Below are 14841 nucleotides of genomic sequence, written 5' to 3' on the forward strand. Positions count from 1 at the left end.
TCCTTGTGATGTACTTGAACATTCTTTTAAAAATGGTGTCTGCTCCCGACCAGGTTTACCCAGACTCATTCCTCAGCCAACCACCTCAAATCCTTTTGGAATAAGAAAAGAGCTGCTAACTTTTGTCTCCAGAGCAAGGAGCTGATGACTAAGGAGGGATGCCCACAGTCGGGGGTACTTTCTTCACTCCCGACAGGGCAGGCGATGGCGAAGACTCTGATTCCCAATGTGCCCTTTGCGTGCTCTGCACACCTCATAGCCTTCAGACTTGTGAGATGTGTTACTAGCGTCTTTCAGAACTTCAGCACACAACTAGAAGAAAGTGAGAAGGCGTGGCTCTGCAGTTAGGTTTAACTCTAGTTCCCATATTTGCGACTCTGTGCTGGGGAAGTGAGCCCCTTGTCAGCTGCCTTGAGTTAATGCGTTTAATAATTAATTTTTAAGAATACTGAAGGTGAGCGGTGGTAAGTGTTGGGGGTTAGATGAGGGTAGGCATTGCCCAGCACGGGTTGGTACCAGGTAAGAGTGCAGTAAATGGTATCCCTCATATCTTGAAGAATTTCAGCATCCTGCCCTACAGGAAACACATCAGAAGAACAATCTAACATTAGCCAAAAAAACCAAAAAAACAAAAAAAAAACCTGCATCACACCTATATCACATCACTTCATCCTCCCCCTCCTCCTCTTCCTCTTTCTCTCCCACTCTCCTCCTCTTCCTCTTTTTTCTCTCCCCTTCCCCAAAGGCTTGAGTCATCACAGAACAGGGTAGAAAGATTTCAAGAGGCAGAGCAGTGGGTGACGAAAGCAAACTGGTGTTTTCCAGACACAACAAGGCAAGTAGGAATTTACAGTGGCTGTGGCTACTGAGTGCGCAAGTCAGACAGACACAGCCCCAGCATGGAGGGGGAGAGGTGGACACAGCACCCTGCTGTAGCTGTGGAGCTATCGGCAGTTGACTGGGGGAGGGAGAATCTTCAAGGAAAAACGGTCCCCGAAAAGGCTCTGTGTACTACAGTAGAGGGCCCTACACCCATGCATGTACCGCAGCGCACACGGAGTGGACACGGAGGGCTTAAAATGAGAAAACGACATGAACACGGGAGAGACTGGAGATGGAATGGGGCGGACTTTCAAAGTGCATCTGTGTGCATCTATTAAATTCTCAAACAAAATGTTACCTCCCTAAAATACCCTCTTCTGCCAGCCCTGAAGCTTAACCGCGCTGTAGTTGCCGTCCCCGTCTGCCTTTCTGAGGATTTTAAAGGTCATTTAGCAGGTCATCAGCCCTGCTCCACAGTGGAACCCTAGGGGGCTTGAGAGACTACCAAGGCTCCGGGCTACATACCAGGGATTCTGGGTGAATTGACCTTGGGCGAAGTCCAGGCAATGGTATTTAAAGTGAAAAAAGATCTTTTTTAAAGCAACTTCAGTGTACACTCAAGGCTGAGAATTACTGGAGAGCAATTTAGAATTCCTTTTACCTTTAGTAGGGCCCAGGGTCTGGGGATTTCTTGCTGAAGTTAGAAACCTGTGCAAAAAAAAAAAAAAAAAAAAAAAAAAAAAAAAGGTCTGCGAGCCTTCCACATGCATTTCCTCTTATGTCACAGCCCCTCGGACTGTCCGTAGGTATTTGGTTACCGAAACGGTGTGGGTTTCATTTGAGGACTTATTTTCTTTGCTGGGGCACTTAAATAGAGTTTCTGCTTAAAATAGATTCATTTAAACCAGTGGAAGGAAGCAGCGTGCTGCTTTGTGGGTCTTGGTTTGGTTTTTGATGCTCATGGACAAATCTGGGTGGAGGGAAACAGCCAGACCTACCTGACTGTGGCTTTGCTTAAACGTTACCCTCTTCACTGTCTGCTTTTCCAAACCTTTTTTGCTTATAAAGGATTTTAGCAGAAACATTATAGCTCAAAACATTTTTTTTTTATTTAGACACATTGATAATTTCTCCCGGCCCCAATCATAGAAAAACCTACATTTTCTAATTTTAGATTGAAAACACAGTCTTTAGCGTATGGTTCTTGTGATGTACTTGAGACTTTCTATTAAAAAATGAGTCTGCTCCCCACTACTGTGCTCTAAGTATGAGTCCTGACCATGCTTACGCACGTGTTCCTCTGCCAGCCACCTCAAACCCTTGTGGAATAGTGCTTAATCATTGATACTGGTCCAGAGATGCCTGCAAGCATCAGGAAGGAACAGCCTCCTGCATGCAAGCAGTGTTCAGTTTCCTGCCTGGGTCGTGCTACACATGCACAGACACATGCATGCACGCACGTGCTCGCACACACGTGATTTGTTCTTTGGCAGTTGACATGCACACGCTGTATCTTGGTCATCTTTAACCCCCACTTGCCGTGGGTGAATTGAGTTGTCCCATTTCGGGCTGAGCACTCAGCACTCTGACCAGCTGTGAGTCTCAAGTCTCTGCATTTGCTGCTGCCCACTGCAGAAGCAGCACTAGTCCATGAGCGAACACATATTTAGATGATAGCTTGACATGTACCACACAACAGTAGCAGAGCCCACTCAGGGTCTATGACCTTGCAAGCCGTGGGCCAGGTTCATCGTATTGACTATGAATTCCCTCTTATGGAACAGGCCTCACTCCAGTCGGAAAGTGGTTGGTTACCTCCATAACCTTTGTGCCACTATTTTTGTTAGCTGTCACCTTTTGCCTGAGGTTGGTATTACATCATCCAGAATTTGCTGCTAGGTACTTTCTGCCTCACTGGCCTGTATAAACACCTAGCACTATGAAAACCAGCCAGCCGAAAGCTTTTAGGTCAATTTCAGCTTTGTTTCTCTCTGTCCTGAAACAAAAGTGTATTGTGTCTTCTGCAATAGGGTCTAACCATCAAGTGCTGGTGGTTACGTAACCCGAGCAACGGCAACATCTGCTGCTGTTTGGTGGGGGCAGTCATTTGTAGGACTGTGTCCCGTAGCTTGGCTGGGATTTCGTTTGATAACTTGTGTCCTCTCGGGGAAGCATTTCCCATCCATGTAGTATATCTGTGTTGGATTTCCTTTTTTAAAAGCTGTATTTCTTTAAATTAATTTACAAAGTTGTGCGTTCCCATAAGGAAGAAAAAATACACCCTTAGATTTGATTAAGCCAGCGCCCCTCTTCTCCCCTACCCCATCTCTACTGAAACCTTCCACCCCAGTGCCCCACTGTAGTCCATAGCACGCGATTATGCTACCTACCCCTCAACCTGAGTCGTGTTCTCCGTGCCCTTTCCATCCAAAGCACCTATGCATCTAAGTTTACACCCAAAGGGCAGTAAAGGAGACTCATACTTGACTCAGGTTCTGCCCTGGTTAATTTTTATGAAATGCACAGGCATAGATGCAGGCAAAACACCCATAGACACCAGACAATACATAAAAACTTTTAAAATTGACAAAAGAGACAAAGCATCAGTAGGGAAATTATAGCTGTTCCTTTTTGTTCTATGTAAGTAGATTTCATAATTACATAATTCGAAAATCTGATGCTGTACTCAGGAAAGGCAGAGAAGAGCAAATGAAGAACTGAGCTATAACTCCTTAAAGCCTGTCCTTTGCATGCAGCAGAGAGAACCAGCAGTTCTACTGAGCTCTGCTACTAAAGAAGGCTTCCGTAACTTTCCAACAGATGGAGACATTACAGAAAACCACAACCAATCAAAATGCAGGTTATGGAGTCTAGTCTCGACAGACACATCTATTCCTAAGGCTCAGGGAACATTGCAGAAGAATGGGACAGGAAGATTGTAAGAGCCAGAGAATCAGAGTTTGCTGTGAGATTGTGTTTCCTAGGAAGGTGAGAAGCTACTACATCCAGAGTCTCACCTATGCGACTGCCTGAAAATGAGCTGAACAGGGACAAAAATAATCAGACCTGCTATAATGGTTAGATGCCTCAATCCTACACAAAGAACGACAGGTAACTAAGGAATACGGAGTGGGAGAAAGTCTTCCCTGGGAAGAGCGCACCAATGGTTATGCAGTCTCAAATGGTCAGGCCTGAAAACAAACATGCAAATGACATCATACAGACCGAGCAGTTGTGCTTAAGAATGAGTAGGTATATCCATACACATACACATGTCACAACAATGGAAAAAGGCTATGAATTATAGAGAGGGAAGAGGAAGGAGCACAAGGAGGGTTTGGAGGGGGAGGGAAGGGAAGGAGGAAATGGAGAAATTATAATATCAAATAAAAAATTAAAAAGAAAAGATTTCTGTGTATTCACCTATGGAGGGAATGGAAGATAAGATGCATCTAGACAGAAAACACCAGGAATCTAAGGCTCATATTTCTTTTCATTGCTCAGAGTTTTGTTTTGTGTGGCTTTTGTTTGTTTGTTTTTGTTTTTTTAAAGCAATCTGTAGGCATTCCCCTTAGGTTAGTGGTTCTCAACCTTCCTAATGCTGCAACCCTTTAATACAGTTCCTCATGTTGTGGTGACCCCCAAGCATAAAATTATTCTCCTTGCTACTTCTTGGCTGTAATTTTGTTATGAGTTGTAATGTAAATATCTGTGTTTTCCAGTGGCCTTAGGTGGCCCAGAGGGGCATTCACTACAAGGGGAGGCCATCCTTAGCCTTAACAAGATGAGGCAGTCACTCCATCTTATCCTTAACAAGATGAGGCGGTTACTCCATCTCTTCAGATCTGAGGAAGTCTTGTCTAATTCAGGCAGGCATTGATGGGGATCAGTCTGCATCTTACTAAGACCAGCACTAACAGGGACAGCCTTTAGCACTGGGTGTGGAACTTCAGCTGCAAACTGAGGTCCCTCTGAATCGCAGGAAGGTGAGTTTCTACTTAGTGCTGGCCAGTCTCCAGCTGTTGCCTGTCACCTTTAAATCTCTGCTTAGTGTATGTGTGGCTCAGAGCACCCGACTGCTCTTCCAAAGGTCCAGAGTTCAAATCCCAGCAACCACATGGTGGCTCACAACCATCTGTAATGAGATCTGNCNCCCTCTTCTGGAGTGTCTGAAGACAGCTACAGTGTACTTACATATAATAAAGAAAAAAATCTTTAAAAAAAAAAGTATTTGACAGTATATAGAGAGATACTGGGGACCCCCATACCTGTGGCTCCTTTATGGAGTTTCTCTGTGTCCCTACTCAGTTTTTAGCCCTACTGAGTCTCAATCACTTGTAGCTTCCTAGTCCAGCAAGACTGCTTTTCTCACTGTGAGTATGTTCTCCATGCACGTGGGCACGAGAAGAGCCCAGGAAGTGTGTTATAGTACATCCAATTTAAGCCTATCTCCAATTAGCTTACAAATAAATGAGACTCAGACTATGGTTATTTTATTTGCCTTTGGCAATTACGGGGGAGTAACCCCTAATCTACTTTTCTAACTGCCGACCTGGCCACCTCCCCATCGGGGTACCCTAGATGCTTGCTGTTTCTCCTGGCCACGTGCTCATGGTCCATCTCCCCTCATGGCGGCTTCCTCTCTCCTCTCGTTCTTCCTCCTTCTTCTCTCTGGTCTCCTAACTCCTCTGCTTCTCCACTCCCAACCAGGTAACTCAAAACCCACCTACCTCTAATCCCGTCAGTAATTGGCTGTAGCCAGTTTTATTAAACACATAGTTTTAAATCAAGAAACGAGGTTTGTACCACAAAAGCTTGCAAACCTGAGAAGTCACTTGTGGGCCTAGATGTTTGGGTATAGAATTTACCATTACAGTACATAGCAGCAGAGCAAACCTCAGCAATGCGTACTTCACCAAGGATCTTTACCTCCCTTCGAAGTCTCAATAGCCTCAGTTGCTGTCTTCAAAAGACTAGATTTTATATGCTGCTGTCCAGCGTGTATCATTGTAATTAGAGGAGCAGTATCTTAAGAGACGTTGCTTGACGTTGAGATGTTGAGGCAACATCCTGATGAACCCATTAGGAACTGAAACTACACTAAGCTGTAAGTGTGCCTAATACATCTTACCCTGTGAGCATCACAGCTTGGCCCAGCCTACCCTAGGTGCAGTGAGAGCACTTACGTAGGATACAGTTGGGCAGACTAACACAGAACCCATTTTGTGAAATGCCAAAGATTTCATGTAGTTTTTTGATATGACACGGAAACGGAAAAACTGGGGTGACTATCATACTTTCTTACCATCAGAAAGTTGGGGGACTCCTCACTGAAGATTGGGCGTACGTACCTTCACCATCGTTAGGCACTGACACAGAAGCGGCACTAAAATGCTGAGAGGGGGCTTTCACACCGCTGTTAAACCTTTTTCTACTTTTCTTTCCCCACTACCTGTCTCCCCGGGCACTGGTCCCAGCTTAGATATGGAGGAACCAAGTAAGAAGGAAGGCTCATGGTTGCATGATGGGATGAAAGGGCAGCTCAACTTGAGAAAGAAAAGCTCTCTGCTCTCTGCTTTCCAGCAGTAGTGTGTGAACTTCCTCTCTGAACCAATTGAATACTGAGCGAGTGGTTCCAAATGAGGCTGTAAGAGCTGAGAGCTGCAGTCCCACCCCTTAAGGGACAAGCCAGCAGCTTGTGAGACCAGGTGATTCGGATGGTTCTAGGGATGGGAACCATTGGTAGACTCGTGACCTCAAGAGTTTCTTGAATGAATGGAGGAATGCATATGTATGGGTAGATCATTCACACAAGAGGTGATGGCCTCCTCCTTCACAGTCTGGCTGTCCTGTCAATTGAGTTGTTGAAGACTTGTTCAATTGCCTTGCCAAGGACCAGCCAGTGAAGCTTGACACCAATATGTGACGCCTTGCTGGCTACACGGGGACGAGTCCAGGGCTAATCCGGAAGCCTGAAGTCCGTTGAGAACGTGTTAAATGTGGGATATCCTGTTAGGTTTTCCTTCTCTCGTCAGTCTTGAAATTTGTTTATGTTCCGATTATATGCCCCTGAAAGGGCCTTTTATTATTGGCTTGTGACTGTCACTTAAAAACACCCTGAACTCAGGGGAACAAATCCCACTTATCTTTAGAACTGTTTTCCTTGGATTCAGAAGCAGCTGAATTCAGATGTTTTATGATGCCCGAAAAAATAACACCCAGAAGTCGTTCTAAGATGACTTTGAAATCCCTCCCCTTTTAGTAAGAAGCTGTCTCCTTTAGGAGGATCATTTTTTAAGAGGAAATAATTCAGTCCTCAGCATTCATATTAGACATTAAATGTATTTTAAAAAAGAAAAGGAAGGAGAAGAAAAAGCTCTTGAATGTAAGATGAACAAGTAAACATTGAGTTTCAGAGACTTAAATTCCCCAGTAAGAAGAGGGTGCACTTTACAGTGACGATTGCTTCGTCCTCTGTGCTGAAAGCCATTTGGGGCTGTAAGACTGTCTGCAGCCAGGCTTATATGAGGGACAGAATGTGATTCCTTTTCTCCCTGTGCTGAGGATGACAGGGTGTCCCTCAGTAGATGGCTGGAAGACACATCATTATATCTTTACTTCATGAGGGGTTAATTGCAGTCAGTCTTTTTTTTTTTTTTTAAGATTTATTTATCATATGTAAGTACACTGTAGCTGTTTTCAGACACACCAGAAGAGGGCACCAGATCTCATTTCGGGTGGTTGTGAGCCACCATGTGGTTGCTGGGATTTGAACTCAGGATCTTCAGAAGAGCAGTCAGTGCTCTTAACCGCTGAGCCATCTCTCCAGCTCCCCCGCAGTCAGTCTTATTAAGGAGAAAGTGTATGGGAGTGTGGGGGGTGCCAATGTGTGTGTATGTGAGTGCACACACACAACTTGTGCATGTAAATTAAAGGCTAGAAGAGAAGAATGTATCTGCCCATGCTCATGTGTGAACAGGTGTACAGGTGCATGGATGCATACAGGTGTGTGGACTCGTGTTTGCATGTTGTATGGCCGTGCGGAGACCAGAGGCTAACCTCGGAAGGAAGGAAGTGAGCGAGGGGATGGAGTAGAAAAGATAATATCTATTAAAGTTAAAAGATAATATTAAAAGAGAATATCTATTTCTGAACCTTATTAACCTTTTCACATTAGAATTTCTAAGAGTTTTCTCAACTCAGCTGTTTTATTTTGTCCTGTGCCAAGGCTAGATGCTTAACTAAGGCACAGAGAGGTAATCGCTGGCTGGAAGATGTCAGGTAAAGAACTGAAAGTGGATGCTCTGAGCTAAAACCCCACTGTCCCTTTTTACATCTCATGAACATGAAGTTTTGCAAAAGGACCCCTCAATTCCATTCGTATGACGTCCTTCCTTAATCCCATTTTTTTTCTTTCTGCCTTAGAATGCTCTACCTCTCTAGAGACTCAATTAGGTGTGCCTTGAATTTATACTTTAAGACATAAGAAATCTTTGTTTCCTCCATAAGCTGTCAGAACCATTTATAGTTCAAATGAAAGGCAACCGTCTCCCGAGGAAAAGACTCAAACTTTCTTTGGGGATTATCTAAACAATGTCACGTGTCCCCTTTTTTCTGGTCCATCTTCACATAAGAAAGCATAAATCATGTGACCCAACAAATAAACACAACTGACATGTTATTTCTTTTTCTTTAGAGACATCGGTCCTTTAATCTCCTATTTCTTAGAAAAAACGCTGTCTTGAAAGCACTGAACTCCTAATGTATATACAGTGGTATTGTGTGTGTAGGACGGGAGAGAAAAGCCATGTAACTCGACCACATGATCACCCCTGCTGGTTTGCGTCTCTTGTCCTGTTCTGATATAAAACCCAGAAAGCGCTGCTGCTGACGGGAGAATCAGCAGAGCTGAAAAGCACAGCCCTGTGCTTGTTGCAGGCAGAGCTCAGCGCCAGGAACAGGGTACTCGCTTGCAAGCATGCTGTTTTATTGTTAAAGTTTAATACGTTTGCTTTACTGGTTTAGAAATAGACAGAAGGCACAATGTTTCCCCATTCATCCTTCTTCAGTATAAACACCAAGTGGAGATAAAGCTTTCTTGGCATAACACGAGGCTCTGAACTAACAAGAGAAGTCATTAAAGCTCACCTGGCCCCAAAAGGCTTCTTACCATAAAAGCTAAACGGTTATGGCTGGCACTCTGAGGCCAAGATTAGTTCTGGGTATTGGCAGGGGCTTTTAATTGGTCCTGGTACAGAGAAGGTCTATCTGAATAAAAGTAATTATACAACTGGAGGAGCGGCAGGGGAGTGTCCCTGAGTTTCCAGGAGCTTCCTTGTGACTAAGAGTGCTTGCATGAGTGTTGCTTTTGAGTCCCTTCAGGCAATCGGGGGCTCTCTCTGGAACTCTGAGAAAGCCAAAAGGTGAATCTTGCTCCCAAAGAAAGTCCATCTCACCTTGGGTTTATCTTGTTTCCTCTGTGTAAGTGATGTCCCAAGATGTAGCGACCTGAGATTTAGGGTTAGGATAGCAGACGGGAGATAACAGCTTCAGAAGGCCAAGGTAACCCAGATTACAGGAACACACACACACACACACACACACACACACACACACACACACACCGGGCAAAGCTCAGAATGTCTCCACTCCATGGTAAAGTGCTTGACCATGGAGATGACCCACTAAGAGGGCGAGGACGTGAAGCCCACCTCCTGTTGCCAAGACTGAAGAGGTCGATGCTGCAGAGTAGAGAGAACTTGAGAAAGTGGCTTGGAGAGAGAGGTGCTTGAGAGAGAGGGGAGCTCTTAGGTTGAGGATGGTGTGGGGCTGCCCAGTGCAAGGAGCTACCGGGAGATCCATTGGAGAGCTGCAGTCTTGGAGGCTGGGGACTCTCTGAAGCAAGGCCACAGGAATCTAAGGGTGAGAGTCTCTGGCCTGTAGAGTCGGAGCAACTGTCTGCATGAGTACTCGGGAACACACACACACACATCGAGAGAGAGAGAGAGAGAGAGAGAGAGAGAGAGAGAGAGAGAGAGAGAGAGAGAGAGAGATAATCTTTCTCGGATCAGAAGAGACCAGTGTGGGAAAGAGCCCCACCAGAGACATTTTTAGTTTGCTCAAAGGACTACCTCGATGATTGACATGACCCGGCTCTTGCTGGATCACTAAATTCTCTGGAGCCGAGAAAAGTAAAAACAAAACAAAACAAAACAAAACAAAACAAAACACCCAGCTAAGGGATATGCATTAATTACATTAGAAGAATTATAGTCTCAAGAACTTAAGATGCACCCCCAAAACAGAGACAGCTCTAGTTGGCTGTCTAGTTCCCCTGGCTGAGGAAGCCTCACCTGAACAGATCTCTCCTCTGGGAGGGTTTGCTCACTTGAACATTGCTTGAGCTCTCTGCCGTGGCTCCTTCCTCCCATCCTGTCCCCTCTGTATAACCTGGAGCTGTGGGCTCCTGGAAAAGCGACAGAGTGGACCTACTCCATCTAGGCCTTCCTGGAGGGTCCTAAATTCTAGGTGGAGGAGACTTCACTTTGAAGTTCAGAATCTTCCTGTTAACAGGCACTTCATCTTGTGATGTCTTTGTGACTCTGACTGGCCAGAGGGCTTTTTGCTAACTGGGAATAAGTAAGTAACTATGCAGCCTGCCTAGAATAGATATTAGGATCCTACCTATCAAAGAATTCATAATATGACAATGTGATTACGATATTAGCACTGAAACTTGTGTAGAGACTTGAGATTTAATCCAGGAATCAAGGAACAGTTGGCCTCTAATGGTAGATTTGCATGGGCACTGGGGAAAATAACTTTTAGTTGTTTTTGTTTGTTTAATTTTATCAATCCTTAAATTAGTCCTACTCATTGCCCCAGGAAATTTTGAAAATTTACTAAGTTAAAATAAAAAAACAAAACAAAACAAACAGCTGGGCAGTGGTGGCACACACCTTTAATCCCAGCACTTGGGAGGCAGAGGCAGGTGGATTTCCGAGTTTGAGGCCAGCCTGGACTACAGAGTGAGTTCCAGGACAGCCAGGGGTACACAGAGAAACCCCGTCTCGAAAAACCAAAAACAAAACAACAACAACAAAAAAAACAACAACAAAAACAACATATTTAGGGGCTAGAGAGTTGGCTCAGTGGTGAGGAGCACTTCCTGTCTTGTAGAAGAAGACCTGTGGTCTATTCTCAGCTCCTATATGATGGCCTATGACTCTAGTCCCATGGGATCTGATGTCCTGTTTTGGCTTCTGTGGGCACCAGGCACACACATGGTAAACATATATACATGCAGGTAAAACATATGGAGACTAGATGAAATCATTCTTTTAAACAGCATTTAATCTCTCTCCTCTCATATTGGACGCGGATATCTTCTGCTTCTAAAAGTGCATCCAGGTAAATAAACGATCTAACACGTGATTTCCAGAGCAGCCTAGAACATAGAGAATTTAACATATGTGAAAACAGAAGGTTGCTATGGAATGTCTTCAAGAACTATAGACCCTGTGTTGAGTGTGGCTCTGTGTGGGACAGAGATGTTTCCCAGTGATCCTAAAGACATAGGAGACTTAGATGTAAGAATTAACATGGCCATTTTTGTGCAGTGGAAGAGTCATTAGGTGTGGGGCTGGGGACATCCTGCCACTTTAGCAAGAGTCTCCTTTTAAACATTCCCCATCACTTCATGAGGTCACTTCTAGGGTTTGGTTTGGTTTTCTTTTAATGATGTGCTAAGTTCTAAAATACCCTGTTAGGAGCCTGTTCCTGGAGTAGATTTCCTTAGAAAATGACAGGGTGACCAATTCAGGACAGGGACTCTCCACTGTTGAGGGAAGCGATCTGAGGTCAGGTGGAACATCTGTCCCAGAAGGGTGCAAACTGGTAAGCTGATCTGTGAAGTCGGCTTGCAGGAGAGGAGGAAGGAGCTGGGGCATGACAAGCTCCTGAAAGCGTCATTGTCATTTCCTAGTGTGGCCCAGTATGGCCTCTTAAGAAAGCAGCAATTAACGGAGAATCTGCAGACTGCTTGACAACTGCTAGTTCCCTTGTGTTGTTATTGGACTAATGCCTGTTCTTATATTCAGCTTCACGAGAGGGACCCTTTGCCTATAATTTAAAATGCCGCTCGGTTCTGCCATCAGTTGATCGCTTTTTCTTTTCTGTTGCCAGCGTCTGGGAGGGAGCGATGGTCTGTGAAGGCTCAGGCAGGCTGTGCTGGGCCACAGCAGGAGGCAGACCAGCCAATGCTGCCCTTGAACTTTGAGGACACTCTGTCTTCTCCAACATGGGATACTCCCAATTGCCTGGGCAAACCCAGAAGGCAGTGCCTGAACTGTAATGAACAGTCCTTTCCATTTGGGCTACTGGCTTTTATTAACAAGAGTATACTTCAAATACAAACAAATTGTAAGCATTGCTACATCACAGCAGGGTTGACTGGAGCATTCGAGAAAACAGAGTGAAGAGATGAACTCTGCCATTTGCCCTTTATCGTGGACCCTTTCTCCTTGTCAGTCTGCCCTCCGTTTAACGCAGGTAAACATACTAGCATACTTGTTGTGTGCCGTGTGTGTTTTGTTAGTGTGGCTGTATACACGTGTAGACAGTTGTGTGTATAGCACACTTGTGCTTTGGAAGCCCAGCGTCAGTGCTAGCCATCTCTCCTTGTTCCCTCTCCATCTTTTGTATTCTGAGACTGGGTCTCTCACTGAGTCAGGTAGGTTAGCCAAGGACTTTCAGGGACCCACCTGTCTCTGCCCCACTGGCTCTGAGGTTTACAGGCAAGAACGGCCACGCCTGGATATTTTACTTGTGTTCTGAGGATTCGAACTCATGTCCTCACACTTGCACTGTGGGTACTCTACCTACTGAACTACCTCTACGGCTTGCTCCAGACTAATATGTTTATTTGCAAGCACCAAGCGCTTAATAAGGAGACAAGGCTCACAGGAAGAAATGCAGCACTTCTAGATCTTTTTTAAAAATTGTTTTTGTTTTGTATATGTATATGCATGCATGTTCTCTTGTGTGTAGGTGGTGCATGTATGTGTATATGCATGCATGCCCTCTTGTGTGCACCTGCATGAGTGTCAAGGCCTGAGGTTGATGTCAGATGTTGCCCTTTATCATTCTCTACTGTATATAGACATTGAGGCAAGGTCACTTGCTGAACCGAGAGCTGATCAATTCAGCTGATATACCTAGCCAACTTATGCCAGGGACCATCTGCCTTTGCCTTCTGTGAGCTGGGATTACAGGTGGGCCACCATGCCTACCCTCTTTTTTGTGCATGTTGGGCTTCTGAACTCCAGTGATCACATTTGTGGGGCAAGGGCTTTGTCAGCCAAGTCATCTCCCCAGCCCATGGTCATTGTCATCAATATCAATATCATCATCACCACCACCACCATCATCATCACCATTGTCATTATCATTAAAGTTTGCATACAAATTAGTGGGTTTCCTTATAGTATTTTCATATGTTTTGTCCTAATTTGTCCCTCTCCTGTATGGACTTCTCCTGTATTCCTGTTCCCACTTGGAACAGCTCCCTTTCTTCTTTCCAACAGTCCCTGCTTCTGCTTTCATGTCTTAGTCTGCTGCCCGAAGGCCCCGTTCTGATCTTTCCTCAGGACTTGCTCTTCTACAACTTTATATCCATCCACTGTCCCTTCAGCAAGGGAAGGAGGAAACTGGCTTGGAAAGTAAATGACTTCTGGCTTTATGTTTTGCTTCTTATGGTTGGCAACTAACTTGAAAGCCAGGACAGGCCCCTCCCTGGAATGTCTAACTTGGGGACTGACCTTTCTCCCTCCAGAGACAACCGATGAAGAGTCCTTTCAACAGCCATTCAGCCCAATGCAGTTTAAAATGTCCAAGTTACTTGTGCGTGTACACACACACACACACACACACACTCTTTACTAATGGGAAAGCAGCTTGAAAGCAAAGGCAAGAGGATCTTTTCATTCCTTCTAGACTGTGGTCCACAGTGAATACATTAACTGCAGAGCTTGGAGTTTACTTCATGGTTTTCAGAAGTCAAACCCACAGCTTTATGAATGCTACTTCCTAATGCCAATGATGTGGGCCCTAGTAAATCATTAGGACAGTCTCCCGTTGGTAATATATTAGAGCCATACATTACAGGCTACTGTGGTTGGGGTGATATATTGCTCAGGTGTGAATGTGGGGGTGGGGGTGGGGCAGTGCACACCCAACTGCTTAAAGGCTGTGTTGTGCACAGTGCACATCAGGACTGACTTAAGCCTGTGTTCATTCTGCCGAGGACCCTGCCTGCAGCACTGGAAAGGCTTCTCCTCCCCCAACACAAATGAAATACTCCCCAAAGCTGTATGAATCCTTTGTCCCAAATGACCCAAACTCTGCTCACATGCAAATGCCTTAAAGAAATATTAAACACAGGCTAAAAATGAGTTTCAGGGTCACATCCATGGATCCAAGATCTTTCACTTCAAGAGCTTTGTGGTCAGTTATTTCAATTTTCAATAATCTGGGGAGTGGTGTGTGTGTGTCTGTGTGTGTCTGTGTCTGTGTGTGTGTGTAGGGGGGAATAAAGAACAATTTTCTGGAGTTGGTTCTTTTCTTCCACGGTGTTGGTGCCAGGAATCAAACTTGGGTCTTCAGACTTGGCTGCACAAACTGTTAGCCACTTAGTCATCAACTCTGTAACTTTGCATGCAGACTCCTTTCTGTTGAGTTTCTTGAGTGGCTGGATTGATAGCACTAGGTTGATGCTGCGGATAACGACCTCCCCCTCAGAAAGCACAGAGCAGAGTAGGCCACGGAGAGGTTGAGAGCCCTCACCCAGCAGTGGCAGCGTAGGTAGGGCCTAGAGCGCCATGTACTGCAGTGGGTCCCGGTCTCAGAGACACAGGGAGAATTGATCATTTAGTTTTCTGACCCTGTGAAGCTGGCTATTAGTCTTGGAGGTAAAAAAAAAAAAAAAAAAAAAAAAAAAAAAAAAAAAAAAAAAAAAAAAAA

This window comes from Mus caroli, chromosome 12, assembly GCF_900094665.2.
Source record: "Mus caroli chromosome 12, CAROLI_EIJ_v1.1, whole genome shotgun sequence".
In the NCBI taxonomy this organism is placed as follows: Eukaryota; Metazoa; Chordata; class Mammalia; order Rodentia; family Muridae; genus Mus; species Mus caroli.